General features: G+C 39.1%; 1 non-coding gene across 1 annotated transcript; it reads right to left on the bottom strand.

Moving 5' to 3' along the window:
- Nucleotides 1-1,206: 1,206 nt before the first annotated feature.
- Nucleotides 1,207-1,312, bottom strand: LOC142170819 (small nucleolar RNA R71). Its single transcript, XR_012700432.1, has one exon. It is a non-coding gene; the product is annotated as a small nucleolar RNA R71 (small nucleolar RNA).
- Nucleotides 1,313-16,594: the final 15,282 nt, after the last annotated feature.

Below are 16,594 nucleotides of genomic sequence, written 5' to 3'. Positions count from 1 at the left end.
AACACCACTCCCAAAGTATAAGAGGGATCTATAACTGCGGGTTTAAAGGCTGGATTAGGGATAACGAAGCCTTAGGTGCAATCTAAAGTGAGTTGTAATAAACAAAGCCAGCTAGCGTATCTCGGGAGAGTGCGTCTAGTAAATTATTGTGATTACTTGGGAGAGATTTATAGTAAAAAAAGTGCTCATGATTGATAGAGATGATTTGGTGAATCTATATGAAACATAACCGGAATTGATTCCATCAATAGGGGAAATCATAGCCTTAGAACCTTCTCATAATTGTTTACAACTCAATCATAGTTAGTTTCGAGCTGTTTATTTACTTCCAGTCTTAGTTATTGGAAAAACCATCAACTCTTATTTACAAAGTTTAGGAAGTTGATTCCATAGAATTTAGTAAGTCCAACGAAAGTAATTGATAGGTTAACTCTTTGTGGGTTCGACTCTGGGCATAAATACTCAGATTATATTTGTAACGTACGTGTGTCCTTTTATAAGGCATAGTTGGGCGTGATCAAATTTTGGAGATATTGTCGGGAATTAACGATGTTATCAATTACGATTGAAAGAAGTACAAAAATTCTTAGTGTAGTCAGTTTTCTCTATACCCAATTTTTACATTGAAATTTTAACGTTTGTTGACTTGGTTGCACAGGTGTATGCTTAGAAACTCATCGAGAACTGGTGAAGTATTTGAAGCATTATCAGATCCTGAGAAAGTTTTCAAGGCCTTGAATTGGGCCAACCAGAAAAACAAACAACAACGAGCAACTGAACAGTTTGAAACAGACATGGGAGATCACGAGGAAAATCCAGTTGTACCAATAGTGCCAGAGGCTGTTCTCTATGACTGGGTACAACCCACAGCTGAAAATCTGTCCACAACGATTGTAGTCCCGCAGATACAGGCCGAATCATTCCAAATCACGAATAACATGTTGCATTTGTTGCAAAACAAGGGACTATTTTTGGGGTCACAAGTCGAAGATCGTCAGCAGCACTTGAAGAATTTCCTGTCTATCTGCAAAACCCAATGGCAGCCCAACGTGACTCCGGAAGCAATCAAGTTGCTATTGTTTCCATTCTCAGTGATAGGAGCTGCCCAGACCTGGCTAAACTCACTCCCCATAAATTCTATAACAACTTGGGATGAATTAGTCAAGAAATTCTATAACAAGTTCCACCCACCTAACAAAACTGCTCAGCAAATTGATGAAATTTTGAGTTTTAAACAAATACCAATGGAGACACTGCATGAAACATGGGAGCATTTTAAAGGGATGCTGGTCATATGTCCACACCATGGTATTCCAGATCTAATATTGGGGAACGGTTTTACATGGGATTGTCAGATAGCGTGAAGAACGTTGTTGATGCTTCAGCTGGTGGGGCATTTTTGAGCAAAACATAGAGAGATGGCCAGAGTCTTCTTGACAAGATGGCACAGAATTCGGGATGGACATCTAGGAATGCACCGATCATTCCAGTGGTGCATTCAGTGCCTTTCGATCCATCCAACTCTATGGCTGAAAATATGGCCACCTTATTGACACAAATGAGTATACTCACCAAAAAGGTAGAAGAGTCAAGGCAGAAGCAGCAGGTACACATCGTAGATACTACCAATGGGGGTTTGTGCACATATTGCATCAATCAGCCAATTGGTAACCAGTGGAATGCAGAACCTGATCATTATTACTACCCTGAAGACATGAACTATGTGTCTAATTATGGAGGCCAGAGACAGGGTGGTTAGAATTGGGGCCATCAAAATCAGTAGTACAGGCCAGCCCAACCACAGTTCAACAATGGGAACATGGGAGGTATGAGACCCCCTAACAATATGGCACCTTACCCAAGGCCACAATGATATAATAATCAGAATCAGCAGCAAGGGTATCACCTTCCTCAGCAGCAGCATGGTGGAAGGCAGGAAGATGGGTTTGCTATACTTAAGGCTATGATGCAGCAGGTTATTGGGTCTAATGCAAAAATTAATGAGAGAGTAGATGCACATGATGCAGCGATCAAGAATATTAATGTGTAGATGGGCCAAATTTTGATGTCCCTGAACAATCGTCCTCATGGGACACTACCTGCAGACACCCATATAAATCCAAAAGATCAAGGCCCGAAGCAGTTGATGGCGGTGAGTCTACGTAATGGCAGAGATTTTGATGTAGAGTAAGAGAGGGCTCGAGAAACCAGACAGGCTGAGACACTCATACTAGTGCCCATTGAGCTGGATGAGTCAACGAAACTGACAGAGGTGACAGTCCAACCTGCCCAGGAAGAAAATAACATTCAGATTAAGACCGAGAAATAAGCTGAGGCAGCCTAAGAACCAGTAGTTGATGTGGCAGCTGATAAAGATCAATCCCAAATGATTGGGAATAAGAGACCTCCTACACCCTTCCCTCAGAGGTTGGCTAAGTACCAAAAGGAAGAGCAATACAAGAAGTTTTTGGAGATGCTAAAACAATCCAGGTATATATTCCATTGATTGATGCTTTGAAAGAGATGCCTGGGTATGCGAAAATGATGAAGGACTTGATGTCCCAAAAGTTTGATTTCCGAGACTTGGCCACAGTTACTCTTACTCAGACCTGTAGTGCAGTGGTGACTAGACCAATTGCGGAAAAGCTATCTGACCCAGGGAGATTTACAATTCCATGCACTACAGGTAATTTTGCTTTTGCTAAGGCACTATGTAGCTAGCTGACAGGACTGTGAAACGACCCTCTGGTATCCTAGATGATGTGTTGATTCAGGTAGGAAAATTTGTGTTCCCTGCAGATTTTGTGATCTTAGACTGCAAAGTGGATGAAGAGATTCCCATAATTTTGGGAAGGCCATTCTTGGACACTAGGAGAGCTCTCATTGATTGTGAGATTGGGGAGCTCAAGATGAGACTGAATGATGAAGAAATAACATTCAATGTGCAGAAATCTATGAGGTGACCGAGTGAATTTACCAATTGCTCTCTTATTGATGCCGTGGATGCAATTGTAGAGACTGATGATGAGATGATGACTATTGAGGACCCTTGCTGCATGTTTGATGAATTTGGATGAGGTTAATGGAGAAGAACTGGCAGAATGGGTGTTGGCATTAGAGGGTAGAGGTTTCTGGGATAGAACTCTTGAATTTGAGCCCTTACACTTAGAAAATCGAGAGACTCCTCCAGCCAAGCCATCTATCGAAGAACCACCAAAGCTGGAGTTAAAGCCATTGTCCAACCATCTCAGGTATGAATTCCTTGGAACTAACTCCACATTACCTGTTATTATCTCATCTAGTTTGTTAGATGTGCAGGCACAACAACTCTTGCAGGTACTTAAGGAGTGCAAGACTGCCATTGGGTGGACCATGGCAGACATAAAGGGGATCATCCCCGCCTACTGTATGCACAAAATTATACTAGAAGAGGGACACAAACCTTTCAGGGAACACCAAAGAAGGCTGAACCCCAATATGAAGGAAGTGGTGAAGAAAGAAGTAATAAAATGGTTAGATGCGTGAATCATTTTCCCAATCTCTGACAGCAGTTGGGTTAGCCCGGTTCAATGTGTACCTAAAAGGGTGGCATGACGGTAGTTAAAAATGATAACAATGAACTGATCTCTAAAAGAACCGTCACGGGATGGAGAATTTATATGGATTATAGAAAGTTGAATCTAGCCACCCGGAAAGACCACTTCCCACTTCCCTTCATTGATCAAATGTTAGATAGATTGGCAGGGAGGTCACACTTCTATTTTCTGGATGGGTACTCAGGGTACAATCAGATCTCCATTGCACCAGAGGACAGAGATAAGACTTCCTTCACTTGCCCGTATGGCATTTATGCCTTTCGGAGGATGCCCTTTGGCCTATGAAACGCACCCGCCACATTCCAAAGGTGCATGATGGCCATATTCACTGATATGGTAGAGGACATAATGGAGGTTTTCATGGATGACTTCTCAGTGGTAGGGAACTCATTTGATGAGTCCCTAATAAATCTAACTCGTGTGCTAAAACGGTGTATCGAGACTAACCTGGTTCTTAATTGGGAGAAGTGCCACTTCATGGTACAAGTGGGCATAGTCTTGGGGCACTGGGTGTCAAGCAAAGGAATTGAGGTGGATCGTGCTGAAGTGGATGTGATAGCAAAACAGGCCCCCCCCCCAACTTCAATCAAAGCAATTAGGAGCTTCCTCGGGCATGCCGGTTTCTACCGGAGATTCATAAGAGACTTCTCAAAAATTGCCAACCCTCTCTGTAAGTTGTTAGAAAAAGATCACCCTTTCTTGTTTTCTGATGATTGCAGGGTAGCATTCGAGGAGCTGAAAAAGAGGCTGGTCACAACACCTATCATAGTTGCCCCCGATTGGGAGCAGCCATTCGAACTCATGTGTGATGCTAGTGACTATGCAGTGGGGGCAGTGCTGGGACAGAGTAAAGACAAGCTGATGCATCCAATCTACTATTCTAGTAGAATGCTAAGTGGAGTCCAGCTGAACTACACTGTGACTGAGAAGGAGATGTTGGCTGTGATGTTTGCTTTCGACAAGTTCAGATCATACCTAATTGGCTCTAAGGTAATTGTATACACTGATCATTTAGCTCTCAGGTACTTGATTGAGAAGAAGGAGTCTAAGCCGCACCTGATTCGTTAGGTGATGCTACTGCAAGAATTCGACCTCAAAATTCATGAACGTAAGAGCATAAAAAACCAAGTCGCTTATCATCTATCACGACTTGAGGGAGCTGAAAACTCGGTTGAGGTTGAGGATATTTTGGAAACATTTCCAGATGAGTAACTGCTCGCTACTAGTCTTGAGGAAGTGCCATGGTATGCAGACTTTGCAAATTACCTGGCCTGCGGTATAGTTCCCTATGAACTTTCATCTATACAAAAGAAAATTTTTTATCGTGATTGCTGCATGTATTATTGGGATGAGCCTTATCTGTTTAGAATATGTGTTGATAATATGATCCGGAGGTGTGTCCCCGAGAATAGAATAATCTTCTGTTTTGCAGGCTTGTCATGCATCGGCGTATGGAGGACATTTTGGAGGGGTCAGGACAACTGCGAAAGTGCTAGAGGCCGGATTCTTTTAGCCAACAGTGTTTAAAGATGCGCACCAATGGGTGAAGGGCTGCAATGAATGTCAGAGGACCGGGAACATTTCCCGTTTCCATGAGATTCCCATGAACCCGTTTCAAGAGGTGGAAGTGTTTGATGTTTGGGGGATTGACTTCATGGGTCCCTTCGTCAGCTCCTTTGGCAATAAATACATACTTGTTGCTATGGATTATGTGTCAAATGGGTAGAAGCTACAGCGTTGCCCACTAATGATGCAAGAGTGGTGGTGGGATTTTTGAAGAAGAACATATTCACCCGCTTTGGGACACCAAGAGCGATTATCAGTGACGGAGGCACTCACTTCTATAATAGAGCTTTCGAGAAGTTGCTTGCAAAGTATGATGTACGCCACAAGGTGGCTACCCCATATCACCCTCAGACTAGTGGGCAGGTTGAAGTGTCCAACAGAGAGATAAAGAGTGTGCTAACCAAGACTGTGAACGCCACAAGAACTGATTGGGCGAAAACGCTAGATGATGCACTCTGGGCCTATAGAACTGCTTTTAAAATACCAATTTGTATGTCACCATATATGTTGGTATTTGGAAAGGCCTGCCACTTGCCAGTGGAGCTTGAACATAAAGCGTGGTGAGCATTGAAACAACTGAACTTAGATATTGAGGCTGCAGGCACAACAAGAATCACTGAATTGCATGAGCTCGGCGAGTTCAGACATCTTGCTTTTGAGAGCACAAAGTTGTACAAGGAGAGAATGAAGAGGTTGCACGACCAGAACATTGTTCAGCGACATTTCAAACCCGGGGACATGGTATTGCTCTATAACTCAAGATTACGGTTGTTCCCTGGTAAGCTTAAGTCACGATGGTCTGGTCCATTTCGAGTGGTAGAAGTATTCCCTTCAGGAGCTGTGGAGATTGCCTCAGAGAAAGACTCTCACACATTTAGAGTCAATGGGCAGAGATTGAAGTCATACATAGGCATGAAAGAGCCAAAGAAAGTGTCTGAGATGAATCTGACAGAACCTCAGATGTCGAGCAAGCCTTAAATGTGCTTGTCTATGTCGTGTCGCGACGTTAAATCAGGCGCTGAGTGGGAGGCAACCCACGAAAGTTGTTGTTAGTATGTTCTTGAAACTTTCTAAAATATATATATATATAAAATAAAAAAAAACGCCAGCACCGCGACCGCGGCAGGACCGCAGTGAAAGGCTGACATTCTGCATCAGCTTTTTTAACCCACCGCGACCGCGGTGGGACCGCGGTGAACTGCGATTAAGCGTAACTATTCTGCCTCAGCTCTTTAAACCCACCGCGGCCGCGGTGGGTTCCAGGTATTTGTAAAAAAAAAATGTGTTTCTTATTTTTTTCCTCTTCTTTTAATTTCCAATTAAATTAAAACAACCCCCCCCCCCCAAACTCAAAATTCTCCATCTCACTCTCTCTCTAAACCCTAACCCCCCCCCCCAAATCCTCTCTTCTTCTTCTTCTTCTTTTTCACTCAGACTAACCTCTCCCATCTCCATTCCTCTCACCCATTCTTCAACTAAGGTATGTACTGCTCCTCTCTCACCTCTCATTTCTTTGTGTATTATAGTTATGTTAGTTTATGATTGTAATGGTGTAGTACTTGTAGTTGATTTTTGTCAGTTTTTCTTCTTGTTTTTCTTTTAAATTTTGTTTTTGAGAATGATTGGTAAAAGGGTTGTGTATTTAATGTGGTGGAGAGGTGTTTGTTGGTGGGTGATTGAATGATGTAAGTGTGGGTGTGTTGGTATAGTAGTATACTTGATTTTGAAGGAGGATTTGATGTCATATTATGGGCTATATGTATGCAACTTGTGTCTTGCCCACAAGGTGTTTGGGGAATTGCCCCAATGGATCTATAAGGGATTAATGTGACATGGTAGTGGTGAAGTCTGAGTAACCACCCATAGTCACACATTTCATGCACTCACTAATAGGTGTTTCTCTGTTTGACAGGTACAATGAGTTCATCCAGGAAGAGACACAATACCGGGTCCTTTGCTAGTAGACCGGGAGGCTCCTCAAAAGCTAGGAGCCAAGCCACTGCACCTCAGTTCGATAGCACTCGATTTGTATCCAAATCAGCGGAGGATAGGTACAATGCGAAAGCAGCTAAGAAGTTGCTCCATGAGGTACATATTGATCGGAATGCCTTGGAGGTGGAGTGCCCAAATATTTTTAATGAGTTAAGGAGGTGTCAGCTGGACATCTTCTTCGAGGTACCAGAGGAGGCTAATATTCAAATGGTTCGGGAGTTTTACGCGAACTTACCAGAACATGAGAATGGGGTTGTTATGGTGCGTAATACACGGGTAAATGCATCCACCGAGGCCATTCGCCAGGTGTATCGCTTCCCAGCATTCACGGGTGAGATGGATCATTATATAGTTTATCACTGTCCGAAGGTTTATTGGACACAAATTCTTGATGTCATCTGTGTCCCGGGAAAGTCATTTATATGGATAAAAAAGTTGATCACTCTAAACTCACAGTCCCTTAATTGGGAGGCAAAGTGCTGGCTTACTATTATCAACACCCGCCTGCTACCCTCCAGCAACACCAATGATGTTAATGGGCTACGGGCAGCTGCTATCTACTGCTTGATGACGTACTAGGATTTTGTTGTAGCCCGGCTCATCCATGATGAGACATTTATTAGATCGCCTGAGCTAATCAAGGGCTACTACTTCCCTTCGCTAATTACCGGCTGTGCCGTCTGGCTAGAGTCCTTGAGGACCTTCGAGTTGATGGGAAACTGCCCCTGAAAGCCCCGTTCTTGACAAGAAAAATTGGACTCGAGGTGCGAGAGCCAGTGGTTGATGTTGATGACTCAGATGCTGAATCTGATGATGATGCTGAGGCAGGTGAGGTTCCCCATCCTTCGCGAGTTGACGAGGCAGGCCCTTCACAGCCATGCCGGAGCACCCGCATGACAGCTTTGGAGCAGGAGATGGCTGGATTGCATACTTCAGTCACTGATTTGGGTACCCGTGTGGAGGCAGTGGCGGATCGGCAGGTGAAGTCCGAGAAGAAATTCTTGGGCTGGCTGAGGGCTCTGGGTCGTGCTTGCAACGTGAACCCAGACACTGTCTTCGATCAGGAGTGATCCTTTAGGGAAGTTCCTTTACCTCACTGTTCTTTAAATTTTTAAGCCATGGGGACATGCCTTCATTTTAAGTGTGGGGTGGGGGATACTTCATTGTATATATGTAATTGTAACAATTGACTGTTTGATTTTGTTTTGTTTTGTTTTGCTTGATTGTTTTGGTATTTGAGTAATAGTTCATTAGGTAAGTTAAAATAGTAAGTGACTTGTCCCGGCGACAGATCTCTTTCGGCGGAGTTCTTGAGGGACTAAGTCGAGAAAAAAAAATGGAATATAGAGACTCTTCCTGATGACGGATCCTTTAGGCAATTTTTTTGAGGGAAGTTAGTCTAGAGAAAAGACCAAAAAGATTTTTTATTTTAATTTTAGGTAGTGTAGTAACTCCCTCTTGGTTTTTCTTTGGGCCACGGTTCTTTTCCAAGGATTTAGCTTGAACCGGGTATAGGTAGTTTTTGTTTATTTTTGTTCTTTTTAGTTTTTAGATTAGGACTAATGGTCTACGAGCTAAAATCGAGGGAAAACCCCTTAGCGTTGATACACCTGAATACAATAGACACTAGAGTGTAACGCTTAGCTTCAATGGTTGAATCTTGTTAAAGTGCCTTAAAATTGTATGTTTGTATCTAACTTGAACACTCAAAAGAGAATGTTTTGATAAACCAATCCAGAGTGAGTCATGTGCCATGTGTGTGAGTTTTACTGTATTTCATGATTCACATTTGATGCCTAGAACTTGCCCTGTGTGTTTGCAAAGCGAAATAGTAGTTTCATTCAGTTTGAGAAGTGATATAGGCATTTCTTTATTGAGCCAGGCATATAAAGTAAACCCACCTGAATGCAATACACCTTAGTTAACCCCGTTGAGCCTATAAGCCTGTTTCTTTGGCAACCACACTGCGAACCTTACCCAATTGTTTGAATAGCCTGCTGTTTGAACCCTTTTACCTCCTAATAATCACTTGAATGGTATTGAAAATATGCAAAAGTAAAAGTGTGGGGTGGTGGTTTGATTTTTGAGTGGAACCGTTGAAATAGAGAAAAGGTGTTGAATTTTGAAGCATAAAAGAAGAAGCACCACGAAAAAAAAAGTTATAAATAATTATAGTGGTTGATAAGTGGTAGCGTGTATAAATTGCACCTAATGGATGTGGATGTTTTAAATTTAATGTGGTGGAGTGTTTGGTTGACACAAGAATGATCTTGAAGATTAATATAATTGTATTAAAAGTGCTTAGAGAGGTTAGTCACTATATCTAAATATACCCTACCCGTCCCTTAGCCTACATTACAACCAAGAGAAGTCCTATTGATCTTAGACTGAGTGGGCTCGATTAGTAGAGTATTACACTATGGACAAGCCTATGGTGCATCTTTGTGGCATGTGAATGTTCATTTTGAGAGTGAGCGAAATTTTATCTATCTTAGTTCCTAATTATTCTAAATATCATTATATATGGAATTACTCACTTGTGTGATGTTAGAGCATGTGATTCACAAAGGAAAGGTAAGTCTTGACTCTTGTATAGGGTGGTTTGAGTAAGTGCTAATGTTGCATGGTACGAAAGGTTTGACTCTTGAGGTAACGGTCGTTCACTACTAGGTGCAACTTTGGTAAAATGTTCACGGTGTGAGTCGTTAAGGGAAAAGATTAGGGAAGAAACTTTGATGGAGTGTGGTGGATTGCTCAAGGACTAGCAATGATTTAAGTGTAGGGTGTTGATATTAGGCTATATAGATGATGTTTACACCTTAATATTGTCATGCTTTGTTATTATTTTATCGGTAAATTGCCAACAAAATGCTCTAAATAGTGTTCTTTTGTTTCGCAGGGAATATTCTAAATGAGGAAGAACCACTGAGTGTTTTGGAGGCAAGAATGTGAAGAAAACGCCCACTCGAGAAGTACCCGAGCACAAATAAGCAGAAAATGGCCTGGGCAAAATTCCACCGCGACCGCGGTGGAACCGCGGTGCAACCACGGCGGATTAAAACGTAAGGTAGAAAGGTCAGCTCCCACCGCGGTCTTACCGCGACCGCGGTGCACTGTTCACGCAGTTGAAAAATCTAAGGACCAAAGTGTAAATTTGGGGAAACTTTTGCCAAACCGTTATAAGCTTTAGAAACTCGCCCAAGATTGTTTTAAGCTTGTTTTACACTACTTTTGGAGGTAAGAACAAGTGTGAGAAGATCAACCAAACATTAGAGTTTTTCTATCTCTTTTATTTTCGTGCAATTATCCATTATGAATAATTTATTAGTTTATTCTCATTTTGTCATGAGTAGCTAAATCCTTTATCTAGGGTTTGATGGAACCTATTGAAGGATGAACTTCTTGATTATGTTAATATAGTTTGCCAGTTTAATCTCTATTTGTTCAACTATGTGTTTGTTGTAGTTAATTGACAAGATCCTCAATTAGCTGTGCCTATTTAGTGTGCATAACTCGGGAGAGATTGCATATTTAGGTTGTTGTTGGACAACACCACTCCCAAAGTATAAGAGGGATCTATAACTGCGGGTTTAAAGGCGGGATTAGGGATAATGAATCCTTGGGTGCAATCTAAAGTGAGCTATAATAAACAAAGCCAGCTAGCGTATCTCGGGGGAGTGCGTCTAGTAAATTATTGTGATTACTCGGGAGAGAGTGCTCATGATTGATAGAGATGATTTGGTGAATCTATATGAAATATAACCGAAAGTGATTCCATCAATAGGGGAAATCATAGCCTTAGAGCCTTCTCATAATTGTTTACAACTCAATCATAGTTAGTTTCCAGCTGCTTATTTACTTCCAATCTTAGTTATTAGAAAAACCATCAACTGTTATTTACAATGTTTAGGAAGTTGATCCCATAGAATTTAGTAAGTCCAACGAAAATAATTGATAGGTTAATTCCTTATGGATTCGACTCTGGGCATAAATACTCAGATTATATTTGCAACGTTCGCGTGTCCTTTTATAAGGCATAGTTGGGCGTGATCAGGTATCACCCTTTTCTCCAGACTATAGGCCGAAAATACAGGACGAGAAGCCAAGTAAGGAGGTTCAAAACTAAGCTCCTTCATGTAAAGATTCAATGCTTTCTCAATTCTAACCTCTGAGAGAGCAATACAAAGCGGTAGCTTCCCGAATAATTCGAGTATTTCATCATCAGACCATCCAAAACTCTTGAATATTCCAATCTTCCTATCCAATGTAGACTTTTTTTTGTGCAGATAAAACATGAAATGCATGAAGAAAACTAGGGGAGTCAAGAGGAACTCGAAAATCCTTCTCCACTCTGTGCAAGAAATACTTAACACAATCAGGATTATATGTAACACGAGAAGGATTTTGAAGCACGAATTTTTTAATTCTCGCGTCAGAGATACCACAGTTTTTCAACAACAATACATTAGTATCCATAATATGACAGGCACCAAAAGAAAGCATCCAAGGACTTCTCTTTATAGTCGTAACTACATTTTCATCAGTGGCCAAAGTTTGTCTAAGAAAATCAATGGTAAGTCTCATATAAGTATCTAAACCTCTTGCCATAATTTATGTATTTTTAGCAATTACATTCACCAGATCCGACATGGATAGCCTGAGGTCCATACAGCACGGGAATTTGGATTTTAGGGTTTTAGAAACATCAGAGAATAGCAATTCGGGTGCTCTGGAGACCATCTTTTTTATTTGGGAGTTGTCAAAACCGGTTTGTTTCAAGAAATTGAGGACTAAATCGGGATCTCTGGTGGTTTTCCATGAAGATAGCTTGAAATATGTAGAGGTTGTTTCTTCTTTGGAGAACCCCAGAGAATCAACCAGGTATTTTACAAAGAAATGAGTTGAGGTTGAAGAGTAGAGAAATTGCAACCTGAAACAGTAAAAGGAAAGGAGGTCTCCAACGCCATTGCGGTGAATCCTGTGAGCTAAACATTTACCTCTCGTGATCATTATTGTTTAACAAATTTCTATTAACTAACATAGGGTTTTAGGAGACCTCTCCCTAGAAATGGGGGTTTTAGATCAATCTATTTGCACTAAGAGTGGCAAACGGTCCTGGCCCGGGCCTAAACGGGCCTCAAGGGCTGGTACTATGTGGACCGGGCTTCGTGGGCTTGGGCTTCGTGGGCTTTTGGATGTAACCAAATCGGGACCGGGACCACGAACTAATGGTCCCGGGCTAAGTGGGCCGGGCCCGAGCTAAATGGGCCTGACCTATTTTTTTTAAATTTTTTTATCTAAGACAATTTCTTGTAAATTATATAGCTTATATATATATATATATAGATATACTAGTTTTAGGTTACGCACTTTGCGTGTGTATTCATTTTAATGATATAAACGTGTTAAAAAATTATGTAAATATTATTAGATAATTTATTTGAGTTATATAAAACTATAAAACAAAAGTTAAAAAAAATCTGAAAATGATAAACGTTATTCCCATTTATCTAGCTTAATAAATAAAGATGCCATATACTACAAATGTTTTCAGATACCTTGTTTGTGATTTAAAAGGATTTATATCAGAATTTTAAAATAAAAAATTCATTTTTTTTGGTCTTTTAGAAATTTAGGATGAAAAATTGGCAGAATGGCTCCTAAAAATTGATTGTGACAATGTAAAATTTAAAGAATAACATTTTACAACAAATAACTTAATATTAAAAAATAGCGAAACATTATCACATGTTAGACTGAATACAAGAAATCAAAAAATAAATGATAACTCATTTCTAATACATTTTTGTACTCTACTATTTCATCGTGGTTGCTTCAAGTTCGCATTGTTATCGATTTGGCTTTTAATTTTTTATTATAACCTATTTTTAATTTTTTTCACCATTAATGCTTTTCTTACCAAAATTAATTTGTGCACCTTAAGAGTATTATCAACTTGATAAATAAATTTACTTATATAATGAATTTGAAAAATAATTAAATTGAATTATTATGCTATTAGTTAATTCAAAGACTTAATTATTTGTTCTCAATATTAAAGAAAATAACATAATTTTGTTAATTTAAATTCGTAATATTAGCTCATCCCGATTTGGAATATTAATTATAATAATAATTTTTAGGGATTGTTGCACAAATAGCCGGCTGTGTGTGTGTGTGTGTGTGTGTGTGTGTGTGTGTGTATATATATATATATATATATATATATATATATATATATATATATATATATATATATATATATATACGATTAATTTTAGTTTATGAGATTATTAAAAATAATATAGTAAACATGAAAAGAAGCAATTATTATCACTAAATTCATAACGTGCTCCATAAAGTGACTATAAACTAATATAGTGACATTGTTTTATTAATTAAAACGGTTATATTTAGGAGTTCTTACTTAGTCCAAATAAGAACTAAAAGAAATCCGTAGGAAGGAGGTGGGAGGGGCTGCCTTGGATGCTGTAGGAGTGCCATTGCCTGGTGAGACTCTCAATTCTGCAAAGAAATCTGATGCATTCTTCTTGGAGCAATTGGAGGATAACTACTCGATAGGGTCTTTTTCTGAATATTTTGTTATATTTCATAGGTTTCTTTTCTTCTGAAATCTCATATTTCTATAATTAAAAGGAATAAAAAAGTCAAAGTTTTAAATATTAGGAGAATTATTAAATAATTATATCTAAATAGGAGGAAATTGATTACATGACTTTTCCTAAATAGTAGGGATATAGTTAAATGACTATTCCTAAGGAGATAATCAAATGTCTATTTTGTCCAATGTAAACTTTATTTTAGAATGGTAAAAAAAGCGAACGATATTTCGCTAAGGCCCTTCGTGCTTTTAATATAATATAGATATACACTATATACATGGCTTATGTGTGTGTATACACACACACACTATATAATTTAGATAATTTACAAGAAATTGGCTTATATAGTATATTGCCTTATATAAGATTGTATATATAGTAGTATAGTATTATAGATATACTAAGTATATAGTATATAAGCTATATTCGAATTTCGATATAACATGAGCTATATTAAGATGAACTCGGTATCAAAGTTGCAAATTAAAATTTACATTTAATACTTCAAATTAAAGTTTAATGCCCTCAACATAATACTTCAAATTAATCTAACAAACTAAAACATTAAGCATAATACGTCTAATAATTTTAAAATAATATAAATTGTCTCAAATCAACTTAAAATCTTAAATATGAATGTCTAGAGAACGCGCAAGACAACTCTTTATATGCCTCCTTAAACAGTCTGTGCCCTCCAACTTTCGACGATGAGTGTAGACTCGACCACAGTTCTTGCATTTTATTATGTAAACTTCTTCATTTTCTTCTACCACTTTAAAGTGTTCCAAAATAAATGGGCGCAATCTAGAATCACCGGGCATGATTTAACTTGAATTAAGAATTTGAGTTTGAGAAATGAGAGATGAGTGAAGACTTGAATACTTCAATTTGAATTTGAGAAATGAGATAGATTGATGATTTTGTCAGAAAAGTGAAAGAATAAGGGGGTATTTATAGTTGAAAATAGGGAAAAAATATAATTACAAAAAGCTAGGGATTAAAACAAAGTTGGGGGGGGGGGTTAAATTTAGAAAGCCCAAACAACTATTTTTGCAGGCCAACGACCATTTTTTAAATGTTGCAACGGCTAAAAAATATTTTTGAACTTTTTCTTTTAAAAAAAGTAGTCGTTGGGCCCTTTTGAGCCCGTTTAGGATCGGTTGAACCGGCCCACTTAGGACCCGGTCCCGGACCCAAACGGTCCCGGTCCTAACAGGCTTCTTCAATGAACCGGCCCACTTGGGCCTCAAGCCCCTCGGTCAAGTGCTTAAATGGGTAGGCCCGTTTAGGCCCACTACCCATATGGGCTCACGGGTAAGCTGGGCCTAACCGGCCCACTTTTACACACTTAATTTGTACATACTAGATGAGGAAATGCTCATATACAGCTTACATTGCAATTTTAAAATTATTGTTCATCCGTTAATTTTTCTTGATAAATAAATAATCATTATTATATCCATTTAATCACGTATAGAGAATGATATTCGGGATCACATTTTACAATTAATTTATTTTCATAATTTACATAAACTTGTACTATAAATTATAACCTTCTTAAGTTGCTCCAATTATGTGATGAGCCGATACGTCATCTGGAGTTTTAGAACTTAATTTGTGTTTTGAAGCCTCAAATATTTTATTTTAGCCTTTCTTGATTTGTGTGTGCACTCTGAGTGTTTTTCGAAAAGCTTTTATGTTAAAAACTGATAAAATATGAAATTGTGCCTTATAAGTCTATTTGAGTTAACTTCGGTCAATGTTTTAAGCAAATGGACCCGGATCCGTATTTTGACGGTCCTGGTGGATCTGTATCGTGATTTGAGACTTCGACGTATGTCTGAAATCGAATTTCGAAGTCCCTAGATCGAGTTATTGCATTTTGTTGAAATCTAAAAGTTTGAAGGCTTAATGGATCTAAAGGTTTAACCAATGTTTGACTTTATTGATATCAGGTTCGTATTTTGGTTCTGAAACCCAGTATAGGTCCATTACTATACTTATGACTTGTCTATCAAATTTGGTGAAAAACAGAGTTGGTTTGACGTGATTCGGACATCTGGTTGTTGAAATAGAAGTTCGTGAGTTTTTTTAAAAAAATTTCATTGTAATTGGTGTCCAATTCGTAGTTCTATGTGTTATTTTGGCGCTTTTATTGCGCGACCAAGTTCGTATAATGTTTTTGGAGTTGTATATATGTTTAGTTTGGAGCCCCGAGGGCTCGAGTGAGTTTCAGATAGGCTACAGAGTGTTTTTGAACTTAAATGGACTGCTAGTGCATCAGGTCTACAAACTTAGCAATTGCGAGGTCTGGCTCTCAAATGCGAGCCTCGCATTTGCGAAGTAAATTTCGCATTTTGCAAGCAGTGGGCTAGGGGTGGACTTTCGCATTTGCGAGATTTGGGTCGCAATTGTGATCCCATCAGGTTCGCATTTGCGAATATTTTGTTCGCATTTGCGAAGGCAGCATGAGTGTTCATACTTCGCATTTGCGAAGTATTATACGTATTTGCGGGTTTGCAATTGCGAACGCCATGTTGCAATTGCGACACTTGCACCTGATCAAAATCTGCATTTGACGGAATTTTTGTTCATTTTTCAAAATTTCAAAACTAGAAAACCCTAGAGCCGATTTTTCCAAGAGTCCTTCTTCCCCAATCCATTAGTAAGTGATTCTAACCTATTTTCTTTCAATCTTTCATTGTATTTCATATAATTTCAACCTAAAATCTAGTGTTTTCATGGTAGAAATTGGGGGTTTGGGTAGAATTAGGGATTTTTGTAAAAATTGTGATTTAGACCTTAAATTGAGGTCAG

Source organism: Nicotiana tabacum, chromosome 16, assembly GCF_000715075.1.
Source record: "Nicotiana tabacum cultivar K326 chromosome 16, ASM71507v2, whole genome shotgun sequence".
In the NCBI taxonomy this organism is placed as follows: domain Eukaryota; kingdom Viridiplantae; phylum Streptophyta; class Magnoliopsida; order Solanales; family Solanaceae; genus Nicotiana; species Nicotiana tabacum.
Note: the sequence above shows the minus strand (reverse complement) of the source record. Positions and strands in the feature narration are given on the sequence as shown.